Raw genomic sequence first — 6,000 nt, 5'->3', positions numbered from 1 at the left:
AAAATCCGTTGAAACTGACACCGCTTGAAAAAGGGTATCAAGATAAAGGACAAAACGTAATTTTTCCTTGATTTTATGAAAGATTGGAAAATTGTTGAGTTGAAAAGTGTATAAAAATGATGTTATAAAACATAGGAAAAGTCCATAGTTTAGGGGAAACTATGATAAATTTTTATAAAATTTAATCATGGTTAAGTTGTGATTAACAAAGGATTGTTTTGATTAAAATGATTAGAAACCTCAATCATGATTATACAAGTTTTTGGTTGAAAAAGTTCTTAAACTAAAAATATGGTTATATATATATATATATATATATATATATATATATATATATAGGGGAAGGTTCTATGCAGAACACAAAATATTGCGAGAACACGCAGAACACAATGAATCATCACCTATTTTTTCAATCCTAAAAACCTAAAAAGTAAATGAAAATGTTGCAAATTTAAAATTTATTGTTTCTTATACTAGAATTCAAAACAAAATATGGAAAATTTTTACTTTTTGTATAACCTACACATATGTAGGTTATCTGTAGGTTAAATTACCAACATATATGTAATCTACGTGTAGGTAAAAAAAATATGGTTTTTTTATGTATATATATAATACACATATGAATGTAAGAAACATAAAATTTAAAAATACATGAAACTTAAATCCCAAAATTAAGTGTTTTAGATTTGTTCTTTTTGTTCTCGCAATAGTTAATGTTCTGCAATGATCCTCATCCGGATAAGGATCATTAGAGAACATTAATTATTGCGAGAACAAAAAGAACAACTCTAAATCACTAAATTTTGGGGTTTGAGGTTCATGTTTCTTAAATTTTATGTTTCTTACATTCATATGTGTATTTTATATACATAAAAAAAATCATATATATTTTTCTCTACACATAGTCTACATACATGTAGGTAATTTAGCCTACACATAACCTACATGTGTGTAGGTTATTTAAAAACTGAATATTTTTCATATTTTGTTTTAAATCCTAGTGTGAGAAACAATAAATCTTACATTTATAACATTTTCATTTACTTTTTAGGTTTTTAGGATTGAAAAAATAAGTGATTCATTTTGTTCTGCTTGTTCTCGCAATATTTAGTGTTCTGTAGAGAACCTTCCCCTATATATATATAGGGAGGGGCTCATGCGAGAACCACCCTTATTGTGAGAACCTTGAGAACCAATGTGAACACAACCTAAAATAGCTAAAAAAACCTAAAAAAACCTAACCCCCCCCCCCCCCCAAAAAAAACCTAACCCCCCCCCCCCCCAAAAAAAAAAAACCTAACCCCCCCAAGCTAAATGCTAAAAAAAAACTAAAAAAAACCTAACCCCACCCCCCCCCCCCCAAAAAAAAAAAACCTAAACCCCCCTCCCCCACCCCCCAAAAACCTAACCCCCCCCCCCCAAAGCTAAAATGCTAAAAACTAAACCCTCAAAAAACCTAAAAAAATCTGAAAAAAATCTAAAATTTTTTTTTGAATTTTTTAATATTTTTTATGTTAAAATCGCTACTTTTAGAAGCCAAAAAAAAAATTTAAAAAAAAAAATTTTAATTTTTTTTTGGCTTCGAAAAGTAGCGATTTTTTATAAAAAATATTAAAAAATTCAAAAAAAAAAATTTTGTGTTATTTTTAGCTATTTTTAGGCATTTTTGGTGTGTTCACATTGGTTCTCGCGGTTCTCACAATAAGAGGTGGTTCTCGCATGATCTTCTCCCTATATATATATATATATATATATATATATATATAGGGTTGGGTTCATTTAAGAACTCTACGTAATTACAGAACTTTTAGAACTTCTAATAAACAATCATTTTATAAATATATTTTTGAGTTAATTGCTCGGATGGTCCCTGTGGTTTCACTTTTTTTTCACGTTTAGTCCCCACCTTTTAAAAATAGCATGTATACTCCCTGTGGTTTGTCATTTTGTTACCCAGATAGTCCCCCAACATTTACTTTGGGGACTATCCGAGTAACAAAATGACAAACCATAGGGAGCATACCTGTTATTTTCAAACTAACTAACATCTACTCAGGGACTATCCGAGTAATAAAATGACAAACCATAGGGAGCATACCTGCTATTTTCAAAAGGTGGGGACTAAACGTGAAAAAACTTGAAACCACAGGGACCATCCGAGCAATTAACTCTATATTTTTATATTTAGGACACTTTTATAACTTATTATATGTAATTTTATGATTACATACATGTTAAGAGTAGTTTACATATGTTTAATAGTCAAATTATATATAAGTGTAATAATTTATTACATATATGTAAAAATACTAGTTTACATATATGTAATTAGAAAAATTCATATAAAAAATAATAAAATTACTCTTATGATGTATGTAATGATAAAACTACATATAATAAATGATAAAATTATCCTAAATATAAAAATATATAAATAAAAAGATTGTTTATTAGGAGTTCTGCAAGTTCTGTAAATATGTGGGGTTCTGAAATGATCCTCACCCTATATACATATATATATATATATATATATATATATAGGGGACGGCTAAAATGAAAACCACCTCCAGTTGTAAGAAGTAAGAACTAAGAGAACCACTTTCTAGCCTTTAAATCAAGAAGATGGATGGATGAGATTTAAAGTAACTAAAATTAATATTAAATAGATTTTGTCTTATTGTGTCTTTAATATTTTAATTCAAAAGGGTAGTATAGTAAAATTACTCTATTTTGTCTTTTTGTCTTTATTAATTTTTATTACTTTTTTGTTTTATTATATTACTTTTTATTTTTTAAAAAGATTTTTTTTTATGAAAATCATTTTTCAATTCAAATTTTTTGAACAAGATAAAAACTTTTACGCGCCGTTTTTTAACGCGCCGTTTTCTCAATCGACGTTTTTTTAACGCCCCGATTTTTCACATTTTTTAACGCGCCGATTTTTTCACATTTTTAACGCGCCATTTTTTAAGGCGCCGTATTTCTCAATCGGCGTTTTTTTAACGCGCCATTTTTTACACGTTTTTTAACGCGCCGATTTTTTCACATTTTTTAACGCGCCGTTTTTTACACGGTTTTACGCGCCGTTTTTTCGACGTTTTTTAACGCGCCGTTTTTTACACGTTTTTTACGCGCGGTTTTTCCAAGTGTCGTTTTTTAACGCGCCGTTTTTTCCATATTTTTTAACGTGCCGATTTTTTCACGTTTTACGTAACACTTTTTACGTTTTACGTTTTAGGTAAAACTTTTTACGTTTTACGACTAACGTAAAACTTTTTACGTGTTGCGTAAACCTTTTAACGTTTTACGTAAAACTTTTTACATTTTACATTTAACGTTTTTACGTTTTACGTTAAAAAGTTTACATTTTACGTTAAAAAAGTTTACGTTAAACTTTTTACGTTTTACGTAAACTTTTTATGTTTTACGTTTTACGTAAAAAAATTTAAGTTTTACGTTTTACGTAAAAACGTTTTACGTTTTATCTAAAAGTTTTTTACACAAAACGAATGCACCCAACAAATCGCTACTCGGTAGGTATCTCAGATAGATTGCTATCATCATCGACGTCTCAAAAAAAAAAAAAACCCCAACAAACAAAAATCAAAAGAACGAGTGGATTTCTTGAAAAAAACGATGTTTTGGCTCAGATTTTCCGATAATCAGAGGCTGCAAAAGTGGGGTTGCAGGTTCAAAAACCTACCCTCCGCCGTCCTTGCCGCGCCATCGTCATCAAAATATACGTTTTTTTTTGCATCATCACCGCCCCAATTCAGACATATTCAAAGATTCAACAGATTCAAAAAGCACCAGATTCAACAAAAATCAAACCCTACAAAAACACTATCCAAAAATCACCAGATTCAACCATATTCAAAAAATCACCAGATTCAACCATATTCAAAAAACACCAGATTCAACCATATTCAAAACATTCAAAAGGCACCAGGATAAACAAGAACAGAGGCAAACCCACAAAAGTCCACTGATCAAAATCACCAGATAAAACAAGAACACATGCAAAAAACAAAGAAACCCAACCAAAAAATCAAACCATCAAACCCACATAGTTCATCAGACCCACATACCAAATCAAAATCCCCAAAATATCAAAACAGAGATAAAAAAAGTACGAGAGAAATCAACAAAACAGGCCAAGGAACTCGTCGGGAGGAGACCGGGACCTCCGCCGCTCACGGCGGCGCTGCCGCCGGTCCACTACACCACCAAACCACCGCCACACCACCAAAACCACCGCAAATCTGAGTCGCTGGAGAAACGAGGGGGCACGAGCGTCGCCGGAGAAACGAGGGGGCATCAGCTTCGCCGGAGAACGTGGGGTGGGTGACCAGCCGGAGGTGATAGGGGTATGGGTGTGGTTTCAGCATCACCGACCAACCACCATCACCTCCATTAACCTCCCTGCTACGAGTGAATCTCCCACCACCGACCAACCACCATCACCTCCATTAACCTCCGCCCCCACCATCACCCACCTCCCCCTGTCTTCCGACCAACCACCTCCCGCCACCGGCAACAAGCACACCCACACCCCCTCTCTCTCCTCTCTCTCTCTCTCTCTTTCCTGCTTGAAACATCAACCTGCTAGAACCCAGTTTTCTATTTACAGTAACATGTATGGTGTTGAAATTTGAAGAGAGAGAGAGAGAGAGAGAGGTGAATTCAGGGATTTAAATTTGATGAGAGAAAGAGATGTGAGATGAGTGACTTATATTTGAAGAGAGAGAGAGAGAGATGAGAGATGACATGAAAAGTCTGTGGACATTAAATGCGGTCAGAGAGTGAAAGAGAGATTTGACTTTAGCGGTAAATGACCAAAATACCCTTTAGGTTATAAAATAATATTGTATACGTGGCAAAGTCTGATTGGTTGAAAGTGGTTTTCGCGGTTCTTACAACTGGAGGTGGTTTTCATTTTAGCTATATATATATACATATACATATATATATATATATATATATATAGTATGAGGTTCATTGGGGAACACTAAAAAAGTGGGGAACAGTGGGGAACCGACTCAAACGAACTCCGATTGGACTCATTCCAGCGGCATTGGAACCGGCTCGTCGAACCCTAACTAGGATCTTTTAACCCTAAACCCTAAATCATAACCCCTAAACTCTAAATATATTAGGGTTTGGCTTTTAGGGTTTAGCTTTAGGGTTAAGTTTTAGGGTTTAGGGTTTAGCTTTAGGGTGTAGGGTTTAGCTTTAGGTTTAGCCTTTAGGGTTTAACTTTTAGGGTTTATAGTTTAGATTTTACGGTTTAGCTTGGGTTTTAGCCTTATTTTTTAGCTTTAGGGTTTAGAGTTTAGGAGTTAGGATTTAGGGTTTAGAGTTAAGAGATCTTAGTTAGGGTTCGACGAGCCGGTTCCAACGCCGCTGGAATGAGTCCAATCGAAGTTCGGTTGAGTCGGTTCCCCACTTTTTAGTGTTCCCCAATGAACCTTCCCCTGTATATATATATATATATATATATATATATATATAGGGGAAGGATGTATAGAAAACCCACTTTAATTTAGAAAACTCGGGAAACTCAAAGCTCCCGATGTTTTTTTTTCTTGAAAAAATTTACACATGTTATATACATGTTTTTAAGGGTTTTGGGTAAAAAAAAATCAAAAAAGCGCCAAGTAGATATTTTTAAAAAAAATAAACAAGTTTTGGTGTAACACATGTTACAAATATGTCAGATATTTGTAACATGTGTTACACCAAAACTTGTTTATTTTTTTTAAAATATCTACTCGGCGCTTTTTTGATTTTTTTGCCCAAAACCCTTAAAAACATGTATATAACATGTGTAAATTTTTTCAAGAAAAAAAACATCGGGAGCTTTGAGTTTCCCGGGTTTTCTAAATTAAAGTGGGTTTTCTATAGATACTTACATTATATATATATATATATATATATATATATATATATATATATATAGAGGAAGTGTAATGTACAAAAGGGGTAATCGTACTTCAC

The sequence above is a fragment of the Helianthus annuus genome, chromosome 15, assembly GCF_002127325.2.
Source record: "Helianthus annuus cultivar XRQ/B chromosome 15, HanXRQr2.0-SUNRISE, whole genome shotgun sequence".
NCBI lineage: Eukaryota > Viridiplantae > Streptophyta > Magnoliopsida > Asterales > Asteraceae > Helianthus > Helianthus annuus.
The sequence above is the reverse complement of the archived record's forward strand: the minus strand, read 5'-3'. Positions refer to the sequence as shown.